The following is a 15,801-nucleotide window of genomic DNA, read 5'->3' as shown; positions in this document are numbered from 1 at the left end:
TATTGTTCTTTCATTTTTATTCTGTTTCAATTATTAAATTGTTCTTATCTCAGCCCTCGAGTTCTACATTCCTTTCCAACTCTCCTCCCCATCCTTCTGGGTGAGGGGGGAGTGAGTGAGCGGCTGTGTGGTGCTTAAATACCAGCCGGGGTTAAACCATGAGAGTAAGTAGGTTGAATAGCAAAGCTGTTGGAAGTCTTAACATTGACCTGAGAGTCAGCTGGATCAGCACCTATTTAAAAGGTCACGTGAACTCAGGAAAAATGGTTCATAGCTCCACATACCTATTCATAACAGAAAAGAGATGTATCAAAACTTTTTTTTTTTTTTAATTTGGATTAACAGTGTATTTTTTCTGATTTATTCAGTGCTAGTAGTTGCTATGGTATGTTGAATAACATCTGTAAATAGTTATTTCTGAAGTTACATATACTGTCAAATTATATTAAACTTCGTGATAGAATATTTTGCAACAGAATTGCTGAAGGCTTCTGTATAACCTACAGCCGGAGAGAGAAATATGTTACAATCATACAGAATTCTAAAAAAGAAAAGCTAAACGTGGTCTACACTGTTCTGGATAGCCAGCATGATGATATCCTAATATGTCATGATGCTGTCCACAATCTTAATGAAGCGAACTGTATGAGGCAGCATGATATTTTGTAATATGTGTGAACATTTGATCTAGTAGAGAAGGAACAATTTATTTACCTTCAGATGTTTCCTGTTTTAGCCCCTGAACTTTAAAGGAGCCTGGGGAACCATTTGGGAAGCATAAGTTGATTATCATTGTTTGTCATTTCAAACATAAGCTTCTAATTCTGAACTTTGAAGATAAATTGCATTTAGGACACACTCAGAGAAGCAATTCCAGTGTAACTGAAACACTACTTAAATAGATTTCTTTTTTTTTTTTTTTTTTTTTTAAAGGGAACCATTTTGACAGAACTGAGTTAGTAAGTAATTGCACATATGGTTCTTCTGGCAGATGTGAGGAGCTTCTTACCTCCAACAAGAAAAAGCAGGGAGAAGCAGCTGGTAAAATCAGGGGACGGTAACCTCTTAGCCTAGAACAGCATGCTTAATTGTCGTCTTGTGTTAGTCATTTCAAAGTGCATTTAGATGTAGAAACTGGTCTTCTGAAGAAAAAGGAAAGGGAATAAGGGATTGGATTTTAACTGGGTACTGTGCTAAATGTTCACTGGTTTTGTGTTTGGTTGTGGGTTTTAAAGTGTTAAGATTTACTTAATGACTTTGTGTATAGGTGAGTGCAATGCCTGCTTTTGGAAGCCAGTCCATACTAGTTTTGATTCATCTAATTGTAAAAGTAATAATCCAGTTATACTTCTTGGAGGAGGGATGTGAAAAGAACTGCTTTTTTGCACGTTTCTAAGTGGCATGTTATGAACAGTTGATAAATTTGTGGAATAGATTAAAAACAAAACAAAACTGGCTGAAGATTATATTGGTGATAGAAAATCACAGGACTGATAGAGTAAATGGAGCTCTAGATCAAAATGGTAGTAAAGGAAAAATATGTATCTGGACTGTTCTCCTTCAGGCTATAATTATTACCTATGAGAGGCTTGTCTATTAAACCACTAACTTAAAGGAAGTCACAAATGAGAAGCCATAAAAATCCATTCTGTTTACGTTGACACTACCTAAAAAGAACAAGGGGAAGAGGCTAATGGAACAGATAATACTAAGCAAATGCTGAATGTTGGCTTTTTACATTTTATTTTCCTCATAAGTGTCTCCTCTTCATTAAGTGTTTTAACTTTTCTTTTTCATTAAATTAATATAAGGTAATGACTATCGCTAGCAAAAGTTTTCCTATGTTGCCTTGCCACAGAATTAGAAATAGAATAAGCCTGACAGGCACAGGAAAGTTTGTTGCAGCCCAGCACATTATTGGTTAGATATTTTTGTCCAAGCAAAGGCTACAACCCTTGCAGAAGGAATAAAAATGTAGCATTAGAAGTGTAGTGTTAGGTATATTGCATCTAAATTCTTAAAAGCCTTCAAAAAGGAGCATTGGCTGCCCACCTAGATAGTGAGTACTAGTATTTTAAAACGAACATGTATTTTTTTTAAAGCTATGCTGCTGCTGCGATTCTTTGTGCTGTTGAAGAGTCCTTCACATCTGTCCCTAACTGCTCAAGCTTTCTGTGCATCTGAAGGCCATTTCCCTTGTTTTTATATGCCTTAAGTACTAAAACAAAAAAAGTTTAATAGACACATTTGACTGAGAAATTAATTAAAGAAAGAGAAAGCATTCAGCAGGCAAGAGACAAAAAGGCAAGTCAGCAAGTGTGATTTGAAGAAAGTTATAAATGCCTAAATCGGTGTGTTGAAATGGTAATGTGGAAGCAAGAGCTAAGGTAGTTTCATCTTTACCTCTCCCTAGTGTACATGGAAAAAAGTTCTTCACTGTTCTTTTATAACATTTTGGGGAATGTTATTAGTCCTTTGATATTTTTGAGTAAGCTAACATCAAGAAAGCTAGTTTATGTTTCATGGACTTCTCGTTATTGCTGTCCTCTGGATTCTTTTTGATTTATCAGTGTATCTGGTACCAGATGCTGATGCACTCAGGCAAATTCTGGTGCCCAAGCTGTGCTTATAACTGAAGCCTTATCAATTCTGAGTAGGGAACGATTTTCTTTGTGTCCTACTTAACCAACATTCCTTTTTCTGCATTCCTGGCACTTGACTCCTTTGCTGCACATCTTGACTCATTAATTGTCAGTCTGCTACAATTTTTGTTCCATTGTAATGACTCCTGTCTGTGAGGCAGCATATAAAGTAATTTATTTGCTTTGTATTTGTGTGCTTGATTTCCACACCACACACACACCCCACACACCCCCCCCCCTATTTTTTTCAGTGCTACATTTTGCGGTTTCTACTACTGAGTTCATTTGGTGGATTTCTGAACGTCATTTGAATTGAAATCTTGTTTCCTCAGGTGATCACAGCCTTTCCCTGTGTTGGGTCATCCACAGTTTCCACAAGTATATTCCATTGTTCAAGATTAATGAGATATTGAGCCAAGCCCACGAGATGCATCTCATTTGCAGTTCTCCCTTTTCCTGCCAGCAAACTGTTGATAGCTACTGAAAGACAGTTTTTTTCAACTAACTGAACATCAATACCATGCAGAACACTACTATCATGGTCATTTGATCTGGACAAGAAGGATTCAACCTCTAGCCTATACCCTATTTCAGTCACTTAAGATTCTTTCAATTCTGGCTTTGGTTCAGATAGTCTTTAAGGAACAAACCTAGTTACAAATGACGACTGTTAACTAAAACAAACAACGCTAGTGCAACTCCTAGAAAAGCAAAACCAAAACACCTCCTAGAAACAAATGATAGTTTTGTATTTCTGTATTTTTGCTTCTAGTGATGTGAAATTTTTTTTGAAAAATACATGTATTAAAGTTAAGACAGTGTCATTTATAAACACACTAAATACCAGTCACAGAGGTAATTATTAGATAATGAATGCATTGATTATGCTGTAGTCGTACCCCAAATAGGGATGTATCAACATAGCAAGTTGGTTTAGGTAGTAATGGCAGCATGAAATTCAGAATGGACTGTAAAAACCCCACAAAACAAACATTTAAAAAATGTCTGAGTTCTGCGTTGTAGTTGCACGCAACCACACACTGCTAACCAGCTGGTTAACACAGGAACTAAGCTGGTTCCATTAGCTACACAACCCAGTGACACCAGGCCCTGCAGCATAAACCTACCTTTAAATCAGAGAGAGAACCATTGACCTTGTGCCAGGTTTGACAGTTGTAGAGGCACTGGCCTGATCTTACAGACCTACAGATACTGCTACTGCTATATAGTCTATTTTTTTTCCCATTACTATTTTTTTCTCCATTATTAGTTCAGTCATACACTTTCCTGCTGCTGAAAACTTTTTTTTTTTTTTTATATGAGTTATTGTGAGTGCTTCTGACTGTTGAAATATTACATCTGTAGATGATAGCGCAGTTTGTGTATCAGCTGTTAATCTGTTGTCTGGACTTGCTAATTAAAGCCATCTGTATAGTTGCTTTTCATAAAGTTAGGAAAGCAGGAGTGGAATAAGCCAGCTGTAGCAATTCTGGTTTCTTCTTGCTGTGGAGGTAGGCACATCATTGCTATTACCATGGTTAATGCAAGGCTTTCCTTTTAGACATGCTGTACTGGAACAGCTAGGCAGAATGGTTTGGATTTTTTTCCCCCATGAGTTATGCCCATGAGCTTTCTTACTCTGTTGTAGTTTCTAGAGGAGAAAGAATATTTTATTTATAATTTTTCCTCTCCTGCCCTTTAAAAACTTTTGGTTGTTTTCAGGGAGAGATTTTAATGAATTTACATTTTTTGCAATTTTTACTGATAGAGAAAAGGGGATCAAGAAGGAGCTTTGCTATTTTGTTTCCACACCATTTTTTCTTTGTTGTTTATTCCATTGTCAGCCTTTGTTGTTCTTTACAACTCTTTTGATCAGGAAATGGCAGCAGGAAAAAAATGTGACTGATGAGACTTTAACAAAGCTTTTCATAGAAACAAAGGAAAAGGAGTATCTGTTTCAAGATACAAGAGAACAATACTGTGTTGAGACCTCAGTCTTGTAGGAATTTGTGTACTTGATCAGGATCTTGGTGTATAGCTCATATGCTTCAGTTGAACCCTTTGTCAAAGTAAGGTCTTGATGCATGTGTGCATGTGTTTTAGAAGTAGTTTTCAAAATTAAAAGGAATTTTAAAAAATATATATATAAAAAAAAGACAAATTAACCTCTGTGGAAAAACCTGGCTTTGATTTTTAAGTTCAAAGGTAGAAAAATTTGTCATTAAACATACTTAATTTTTAAGTTCCAAATATAAAATGTGACTTGCAGAATGGCTTTAGTTTGACATACAAAACCAAAACTACTGTACAAGTGTGTTTCTGTACTTTTTTGTTGTTCCTTTAGGTATACACAATTATGCTTTCACATTATTTCTACTGAAATATCTAAAATTTGTTCAAAGAAACATGAAAAATGCCTAATTTATTTAAGGAGAAAATACTCAAAGATTTCCTCATGTTTTTCATAATGATAATTTTCGAAGTTATGTACTTTTTCAAGTGCTTTGATTATTTTTATTCTTATTCCATTTGATTGTCCAACCCCTCTACTTTTATTAAAATGTAATATTTTCAGGTCAGTGGGAACAATTCAAATAAAATGGCCAACCACCAACTAGAAAACATTTAAAGACCAGAAGAAGAAGAAAAAGTTACGTACCTTATTGGTATCATTTACTGATTTCTGGTTTTTCATTTGAGCATGAAGTAAATCTAGAGTAGAAGTCAGATAATTGAGGAAATAGAAATGACATTAAAATTACAAAATTACAACTCATAAAAAATAGTCTATAAAATGAAGTTGTATTATGCCAAACCATTAAAAGCTTGCTTTTCAGGCAGATGAATAAAGACAATTCTCACTACAATCAGTGAAGAGCAGTGGGTGATTAGTGCCTCTAAAGATAACTCCTGCGGGCTTGACAAGGTCCGTGTTAATTGTTAGGATGAGAGAACTGGAAAGAATATTCAGAGCTGGAAGAAGAAATATTTACTCCAGAGGTCTGTACCACTCAGCCTCTGTGTATCCCATCTGCAGACGGGATAAAGGAAATGTGATGAAGGAAATGTCACAGTGAATGTTTTCTGCATAATATGTTTTATTTTACAATGTTCGTTTAAAAAGTATTCTGGAGCACAGTCTGAAATAGGGATTAGATTTTAAGGAATGTGCCTTATGGAACTGGGGTTAGTTTAAATTTTCAAGCCGGGGATGCAAAAATTGCTTCTTTTTGTTAGGTGAAGAAGCAGTTCAGTATGCTGGAGCTGTTCCTCAGGGAGGAAAAGGAGGCAAGTGCAGACTTCTGGCCGGAGCCCAGCTGCCTGTTAGACTTCCAGAGCCTGTCCTGGTTCACTTCTATTTGTTCTTCTCTCACTTGTTCATTCATATCCTTTCCACTGAATCATGAAACAAGAAACTGAAATCTTTGGGTCAGTGGATTTTGGTATACTTTTGGTTCTCTAGGCAATTCTGTGATTGAATGTAGTTGACAGTATTTTTAATACCATGTTTCCTTGGAGTTTTCTTCTACTGTATGCAGTAGCGACAGAATTTTTGTGTCTAGAAACACTGAATTGAAACACTACCACTGGCATTATTAACAGTTTTTCCAAAATACTAGCACTATCAAAAAATGAATAAAATTTCTACATACATTTCATAAAATAGTTATTTATAAGCTTCACAAAATAAATATTTTTAATTCTATGTCATAAATGAAATTCTGGTCCGTTGCTGAATAAACAGAACAGATCATTTTTTGTGGTGCAAACCTATTTGATTCTCATTCCTCTGTGACAGTAGTCTGCAGGATTTGGACTTTTGCTAGTTGTGGAGTGATGATGAATGGACCTGTGGAACTTTGGATCTGCCTGAATATAAAAAATAATTCCTTAGCATTATGACAAAAATCTTGAATTTAGCATCTGAAGCTAAATACATGCTCTGAACAAGCAAGTACATAGGTTTGATTTCACAGAATACAGAAGAAAACAAAAGGTGGTTTTGTGGTTGTTTTTTTTTTGAGTTTTCTTGGTACTAATAAATTAATGAATAAATCTGTAGAAAAGATTAAGGAAATATTTCACTACTAAGATAGGATGGAAGATAGGTGAAGGAACTCTGGATGGCTGGTATTTTGAGCCCTAATTCCTAACTAGTTTCCAAAGTCTGGTCATGTTTTCTTCTATTGTCATTCTGTTGGACCCTATCAAATTTAGAAGCGGCTAAGTACACCTCTGTATAAGGGAGCATAAAATAGTGTAATACTGCTTCGTCCAAACACAGTACATTTACAGTTGCTTTATACTCACTCCACCTTAGAGGTCTGATTCATGTTGTGAATGTCTGACTGTATGACACTTAAAAGGATAGGTAGAAATGGGTAGTTGTCACTGCTGAGCTGCATAATTGCTCTTGTGGGCTGCAAGTTGAAGCCCCAAAATTAAAGAATCAGTGCTCTTTCACCTTACTATACCAGGCTGTGAAGTGCAGCTATTAGCAGCTGCCTTATAAAGTCTTGCTTTTCCATATGTGGGGGTAGATATCTGTGAGAGGGCAGTAAGGTGGAAAGCTGAAGCACACATCACTGCTAGCTGCTACTGTCCTGCATCAAAAGCCCTCAGTTCAAGTGCACATCCAGTTGAAAACCCTTGCCAGTTACTTCTTAGCTTGACCAATTGATTTGAAGAAAATGCATGCGTTGTGTATGTGTAATAAAATGCATGCAGGAAGTCTGAAAGAAGGCAGAAAGTGCAAAGTTTGTGGCAGTAAAACAGACTTCTCTGTTTACTCCCCTGGTAAGCACTTGGTGCCCAGTGCAGAGAATCACCTTTCCTCTTCCCCTCTGCGTTGGTTTAGCTCTCATGTAATGCCTAATACGTAACAGTGGCTTGCAAAGCACTTTGAATTTGACTGTCAAAATTTAATCTGATGAATTCAAGTTTGAGTTGGAAACAGATTTACAGGTTTGAGTTTAGATTTCTGTTACTATGAAGTCAAAACCTTTCGCTTTTTAGTCTGGTCCAAAGACTTTAAACACCTATCTTTATGCAAACTTAACTATAAAACATCTGAAGTGTCCATAATCTTTAGACTTTTCTTTCCTTTTTTTTTTTTGTTTGTTTGTTTGTTTGCTTTTGTGGTTTTTTTTTGGTGTTTTTTTTTTTTTTTTTTTTTTTTTTTTTTTAATTTCCCTAAGTGAGTGGGACAGCTATAAGAAATTCCAAGTGCTTTTGGAAGGCTCTGGAGGGCTTCTGAGGAGTTCAAAGAATCCCTTGGGTGCTGAAAGAGACTATCCCTTTAGAAACTTCAGGATGCTTAATTAGTACTCCTTTCTCTGTTCAGGGTTTGCCACAAAGAGTCTTTGTCAGCTTTGGTCTAAACCATTAATGAAAAGGGTGTGTTAATTAAACAACTTGCTTATTTCTAACCTGTAAAAGTACCCTAGCTCTCCTGAGACTTAGAACTAAGCACAGCAACATCTTGCTAAGAGACACATGTGAGTTGGTAAAAGACGTCATAGAAAATCTTAAAGCATACAGGAGAAGTAGCAATAATGAAAATTTTGTGTGCTGAATGCTTCACAAGAGGCAAAACACGTGGATATTCATATTCTTGGGAGTCTTCCTGTTTTTTTGCTTTTCATTTTTTCTTTCTTCTCCCAAAATTTGCATGACTAGAGTTACAACTAAACCCCGTTATTTGGAAGGCAATTGGCAAGATGGTTTGAAATCTTTAGTTTTTATTGAGCAAGTAGAAACAATATTCAGCTCTTCTGTTTAGTTTTCTTTTTGTTTTATTTGGTGGGGTTTGTTTGTTTGTTTGTTTGTTTGGCTTGGTTCTTTTTAATCTTTCCTTGTTCTGGATGTCATTGATTGAGAGAAAAGGACAACCACACGTGTATGAAAACAGCTTCTGAGGTGGAATGCATTGATTTCACACAGCAAAGTGGCAGCATTGCCTCTTTTGAGCTAGTTTTTTTTGTTGACATCAACAATGTATTAATGGGAAGTGCTGCTGATAATCCCCTCAATTTAGGTTATGTTACATAGGAGTATCAGTAGCTGTATTGACAGACTTCCACAAAATCATTCTATCACAGTATTTAATATCAGTATAAAGAAAAATATCATGAAATGCTATATGTGTTTAGTTTACGTTTTTGGAAAAAAAAAGTGGAGTTACCTGATACCTGTAAGAAACACTTCCTATGCTACTACCTTAAAAAATATAGTTCCTTTTACATGTTTTACATGCAATTTTTTTTACCCATCAATGATTATTACATCAATACTGATAACTTTATTCCCTCACATACACAAATAAGTTGAAGAGTCATATTTATAAAAACCTGTTCTTTATATCATGTTTCTACAGCAGTTTGCTGTATACTGAAACATTGTCGTGAATTAATACAAAACTAAAACTCATAATTCAGTTTGAATTTTGGCTTGTCACTTACAGATGCTAATCTATGTTGTGCATTTGCCATTTAATGGAGGTAATAACTAATTTTCGTATGGATTTTTAAGCATTTATTATATGAATTTAAATATTTTGTGTACCTTAATGGAAAGATATTGTAAGCATCTTTTTCTTCTTTTGAAAACAGTAAATTGCTTCTGTATTTTCACTGGAACAGATACCACTTTATTATTGAAAGAAAACTAACCTCTCTTCTGTATAATTTCTTATGTAATGCTACATGTAGAAAGCTCATTAAGGACAAAAAAAACCCCTAAAATAGCAAACTAGACTTGTCATTGATATGCTAGGTGGTTAGCTTGATAACTCATGTGACAACTTGGACTTACATATTTCTTACATGATTTCAGTGTATACTGTGTCAATATTTTGAATTGATGCCACCTTGTAAGTGATCTAGTTCACTGTTCCTTTGGGAATGTCTAATACAGGCTTGCAAAAGACTTTTGGAAATCTAGGCTATAATCTGCTAAACCACACTGTTTAGTTTTTGGCAATATGGTAGGAATTATAGCAGTAGTACTTCCATTTAAATTGGTAGGACTATTTGTATGAGCATGTCACCAAAATCAGGAATAAGAAAACTATTTAGCACCAATGTAGCATTAAGAAGCAGGCACTCTTTATTGCAGTGCTGGATGCATGGGGAATCACTCCACCCAACATGCATGCAGTATGTTTAATTAAAACAAAATCATATAGTCCACATTTACAATTATGCATTAGATTTCTTGGAAAAATCATAAATATTCATTCAACAGGCAATACTACGTTAAGTGTTGCACATGCTCCTTACAGGTATCTCTGAGTCTTTTAAGGGGTCTCACACAACAGTTGATCCTATAGTTAAAGCTGACTAATCACTGAACCTTAATTTAGTTCCTTTCTATGGAGAGCCCAAGGAGAGTCCAAGTTTGTTTCATTAGTTACCTATACAACGATCTCCTCAGTGATCCTAATTTTTAAACTACTTTTTTCCCTCTTAGCATAAAATTACACAACTGGGGTTGGTTAGTCATCTCTCTGTAGCGGTTACACTGAAACAATATAGTTCCAAAGCTAAACCGAAATATATAAGAAATATAGTTAGAAAGCTAAAACAGACTAAACTACATGGTAACAAGTGGGGTAGGAATAATTTACCAAAAATACTGTCAAATTTGGTGGTGGGTTGAGCTTGGCTGGACACCAGGTGCCCACCACGCCACTCTATCACTCCCCTCCTTAGCAGAACAGGGGGGAAGAAAATAAGACAAAACCTCTTTTGTGAGTCAAGATAAAGACAGTTTAATGAAGCAACAGCAAAAGCTGTGTGTGTTGAAGAGAAGGAAAACAAAATATGTTAGTTTGTACTTCCCATCAGCAGGTGATGTTCAGCTTCAGTACGCATAGCCGTTGCTCTGGAAGACAAATGTAGAAAATAATGAATGCCTGCACACACACACCCCCCCCTTCTCTTAGCTTTTATATCTGAGCAGACGTCATATGGTATAGAATGTCACTTTGGGTCAGCTGTCCTGGCTGTGTCCCCTCCCAAGATCTTGCGCACCCCCAGCCTGCTGGTGAGCAGGGTGGGGAAGGCTGGGGAGACAGCCTTGGTGCTGTGTGTGTGGTGCTCAGCAGTAGCCAAAACTGGTGTGTGATCATCACCTTCCCAGCTACCAACACAAGCACAGCACTGAGGGCTGCTGTGGGTGCTGTGGGGCTCAGCCAGACCCAGTACAAATTTTAATGATGAGGCACAACACATGCTGTATATTGCTAGAAAATTCACCTCCAGAGGAACACGTTAATTGTTTCTTTAAGCCTTTGAGCTTTGTAGAGGAGGCATGTAATGATCCTGTAGAAATGGCAGGGTATAGGGGCGGGGAGGGAATTCTTTGTCCTGAAGAGTTGTGTATTGATTACAAATTGAAGTCTGAACCTGTGTAGGGAAAATATAAAGGTTGGTCCATGAAATTCATATTAATTTTTAGGTTTTGTGATTACAAATTCCATGAAAACAGTAACAGGGAAACTTTCTACTGGTCTAGAAAAGTAATCAAGCTATTGTAGGTTTAGAACTTTCTTACTCTCTACAAAAATACTTTTGTTCTGTTGCTCTCTGGGTTAGATCTGACAATATTGGTTCAATATTTACATAAATTGTTCATGGACTAGTTCTCTGCAGGCAGCAAACAATTTCCTGGGTTCTCTAAGAATTAGTAAAGTAGTAAAGCTCAAATGTTAAATTTTATGTATTGAGGCCAGTCCCGTGTTTTTTCAATGGTCTTGGAGATGTGCAGGATTCCAGGAAATAAAGGCGGGGTGGAAAAAGTCAAATAGACATAGTTTTGAAAACCAGAGATTAAAGAAAGAGAGTATTCTTTATTCTGTCAGCTGCACAGCAGCTCAGGAAGGGTTTTTAGAAAAAATGCTTTTTCTGTTAAACATCCAAGGAATCTTGGATTGGCCAGGACTGGTTGCTTATCTGTCTCCACAGGGATGGAAGGCAAATTGTCAACACTGCTTCTTGTCTTGCATACTAAAAATATTTTGAAGAATTAATTGTGAGAAAATACTGATGGTTTTGTCTTGTCTGCAAACTTCCAGTGTTGTCAGAAAAGTCAATAACTTTCTCTCGAGTTCTTTGGAGTGTGCTACAGAAGCATTTTTAAAATGTAAGAAATTGTCTGATCTTCGTTTTGGTAGTCCCAGTACTTAAAATATTCTTGTGAGAAAATAGGTGAAGTAATCTTCAGAAGAGCTTTTTGTACCTAGATTTTAGGATATTATTGTTTGATTACACTAGAATATTTATATTAGGTTGTATTTGTATTTTTCTTATCCTTTCCTAAAAGGAGATACCAGTAAGCCCTGGGTGGGTGATTATCTGGGTAAGGAAAAGCTATCACCAAAAAAAAAAAAAAAAAGGCTTGAAAACGACGGTTATAATTTGTAATGGTGTGCACAAGCAAGTGTTCTTGTTCTGAAGAGGATGTCTAAATTACTTTGACCTTCTTTGTTTGGTTCCTATGTTTGAGTGAAACTTAAAAAAAAACTTTTATTTACCTCGGACTATTTCCTTCTTAGTAAGACTTGTAATTGATTTTAACTTGACACATTTCTTCTCTGAAGTAATATAAAATCTTTGTCTAATAAATGTACACAGTGGCTTTGTGGCCCATCAGGGTACCATGACATCCCAGTGTATTGATTCTGTGGTGTTAAAGGGTGACATATTTGGTGTTAACGGGCTATCAGAGTATTGGGGTTTGAATTGTACACAGTGAGAAACAGTGGCTTTCCTGTAATATGACAGGCTTCCCAAAGCAGTGGTAGTAACTATAGTCTTACACAATTCTTCATGTGTAAACTTCAAAGATTAATAAGATTTTTGTATACTCATGCAAAAATTAAATTAATAAAATCAGACAATATTAGGAAAATTTCAGGAAAAAACCCCAAACTTATTGACCTGTAACAACTAAAACCATTGTGCAGTTTGTCATGTGTAAAAATTCTTGACATCCAAAATTTAAAATTCACTCTTGAAAGGAACATTTAATTTTATACCTTTTTTTTTTTTCTTTCTTTCTGCAAAGTGTAGTCTATATCCTGGGTAAATAACTTACGCCAGTGTAGTTCACTTCAGCGTACAGGGTTTGTTTATATTTCATGTAATGTCTGTTCTCTTTATATTATAGGCTAAATGCACAAAATTGTACAGATGTAGCAATTTTGCATTACTCTGCAAGGCATCAAATGCTGACCAAAATAGTATGTGGACTAGAGAGGGTTAAAAATTTATCATTTTTTGTTTTACTGTCCTTCAGGTGAATTGTTCTTTTTAATTTTAATGACCTGGAGTGATTTCTTTGGAAAGAACACTTTGATCCTTCTTAAATTGTATATTGTTGATCATAATTATTGTGCAGAAAAATCAGCTAAGTCAAAAAAAGTGAGCTAAGTCTAGCTGTCTTTGGAAACTAATCTTTGGAGTACCAGATTTATGGATTTAAAAGAGTCTATAGAACTCAACTTCCAGATTTTTGCCTGTTCTTTCTGTTTGGTGTGCTTGAATACCAGCTGTCCTGCAAAGCAGTATAGAAAGCATTTTATATTATATGTTTGCTCTGTTTTCTAACAACATAAGTATTTTGCTTAAGCAGATTTGCTAGGAAGTGACAGCTCTGAAAAATTGGACACAGTGGCTGCTGGAAGTATTTCAGTTCCAGGCAATCTAAATAGTGCAGAAGGGGGAAAATGAAATATCACCATATTTTAAAGATGACAGTTTTGTCAAAGATTCCTTTTCACTCTTCAACTTAAAACAAATTGAGTAAATCAAGTATATCTAAAATGTCTGCATTCATTGAAGATGCACCACCTTCTTAGTGCCCTTTTTTTTTTTTTCCTCCTTTCTCCTCAAAAGCATAAGGGAGCACGCTGATTTAGTGAATGTTAAACCCACCATGAGAAGCATAATTCTTCTGGTTTTTTATCTCTAAACATTTTAGAATCATAACAGGCTTTCATGAAACATAGTTACATCATAAAAAACCTAAGTGAGATCTGAAGATGAGACTGTAATGAAGTATTATATTCTTCAGAATTATGTTGTTACTCAGAAATTACAATATTTTGTGTTCAAATTCATTTCAGTAACACAAATTATATTCTAGGAATAAAATCAGAATATTTTGGTCAGATCAGGTTTTCTAAACATTTTGTAATTCTTTGTTTTAAAATAAATAATGAGCTGTGCCAGATTTTTGACATTACATCCATCTCTTTAGTAGGTTGGTAATAGCTCTTTGCCACTTATTTACATGGTTGAAACCCTTTAATGTCAGCCAAAGGTATTTTTTTAGAATGTATTTTGTAAGCATGTTTCAAGTGTGACTGCATGTCTTTGCTCCAAGACTTGTTAAAAAGTCTTTTTTAACAAGACTGTTAAAAAGACTACAGTTTTCTCCTCCCTGATAGCAGACATAAAAAGTAGCAAGGAAAATTGAAAGCTTATTTCAGTGACTTCTACTTTACTCCCTCTCAGTTTCATGGGTTCCTGCTACACATTTGTGTGTCAAGAATCAGAAAGGCGACCTGGTGTGCTTTTTTCAGTCTTTTTGAATGTTAACAAGCATCCAGAAAGACATTTTTCATAAAGATTGACCTTAAAAGGAGGAGAAGGGGAGATTTTATTGGACAAGACTCTTCCTACTTCAGGAGATACAATTGCTCACAAATGAAATTCCTGTTCATCCCAGTAGCAGTGTGGTATAGGTCCAGTGTATACTTCTCTCCTGCTCCATTCTGATGTGGCACCAACTTGGTGCTAGCGCATGTTCCCTTCACATTTAATGTAAAAGGGAAATATTATTCGGAAAGACTTTACTGATGTTTATAAAAATCTGTTGAGGATGGACCCCACTATCCACAAACTAAAAAACACCCCAGTGTGGCACCCACAGTGTGTGAAGATACAGACAAGAGGATGCCAGGGTTCCTCTTGCTACTGTTTTCCTCATGTTTCCATGATGAATCAATCTTACTTGATAGTCTGCTCCAAAAAAAGAGCTTAGCTACTCTGTTACGCTAAAACCTGTCACAGATATTTTCCTTCTTCTTAGTCACCTCTACAATATCCCAAAATGAATTTGCATTATTTTAAATTTAGCAGGCCCAAGCAAAAAATATACAGCCTTGGATTTCTCAAGTTCTTTTCCTGGCGCACACAGTGGGCTGAAGTATATTCCTTCCTACAAAGCTGAGTGTTTTTCCTGTGGATGTAAACCACAGGATTTGTTTCTAGGAAAGCTAGAAGCTGGAGAGTAACTACCATTTCCCCGCGCCCCCCCCCCCCCCCCCCCCCCCCCTTTGATACATGACACGAAGGCTTTAAGAAAAAGGACTCCAAAGTTCTGTCATTTGGTTGAAGAAGCAAGGCAGTCTTAGAGATTTGAAAATAATGAAGAAACCTGTAACTGGAAAACTTTAACTGTTAGCGTTGCTTCTTCTAACTCTGCTCAGGTGTTACACAATTTTTCCAAACATTTTGTGAACTGGCAGTTTTAAGTAGGGCTCTGCTGCTGTATGTGCTTCTTTCAGGGAAATAATAAGTTTTCATCTACCTTCTAAGTGGAAAAATGGAGTCCTGGAATAACTGCACAATGACTGTTTCTGTGAATTTCTATCAAGTTTCTGTCTAGTTTACAGGGCTCATATTTCCATGTTATTTGCAGATAGAAAAATGGGGAAAAAATGATAGTCTTTCTTTTTCTTTTTTTCCTTTTTTTTTTTTTTTTTTCTTTATTTAACACATTCTGGCTGTATTTCAGCATGACAGTACACCAGTGTGGGACAGCTAACTACAGGAAGATGTCTTTCAAAATAATTTAGAAATTTCTTCACAAGCTTTTCTCTTTGTGGGCATCCTGATTACCAAAGAAGGACTCAAATTAGAAGAAATAACTACTCAGAAGGCGTCACGAAAAAAGTTATGAATTTTTTAAGATTAAATCAGCTCGGTGCTCTTGCTGTTTGAAGAAAGAGAGAAAAGCCTTTTATTTGTAAAATGTTATACTGTGATACAGAAAACCAATTACAGTATACATGAAGTGTGCACCTGTTATTAATTTCTGAGGCACCCTTCTATTTGAAATAGAAACCCCCACAAATAAATATCTAGAATTG

The 15,801-nt window shown here is 35.8% G+C and overlaps 1 protein-coding gene across 3 annotated transcripts in view; it reads left to right on the top strand.

The window, feature by feature from the left end:
- Positions 1-15,801, top strand: part of PCDH7 (protocadherin 7) — a 288,813-nt gene that overhangs the window by 31,781 nt on the left and 241,231 nt on the right. The window lies entirely within an intron of this gene.

This window comes from Falco punctatus, assembly GCF_963210335.1.
Source record: "Falco punctatus genome assembly, chromosome: 1".
NCBI lineage: Eukaryota > Metazoa > Chordata > Aves > Falconiformes > Falconidae > Falco > Falco punctatus.
Note: the sequence above shows the minus strand (reverse complement) of the source record. Positions and strands in the feature narration are given on the sequence as shown.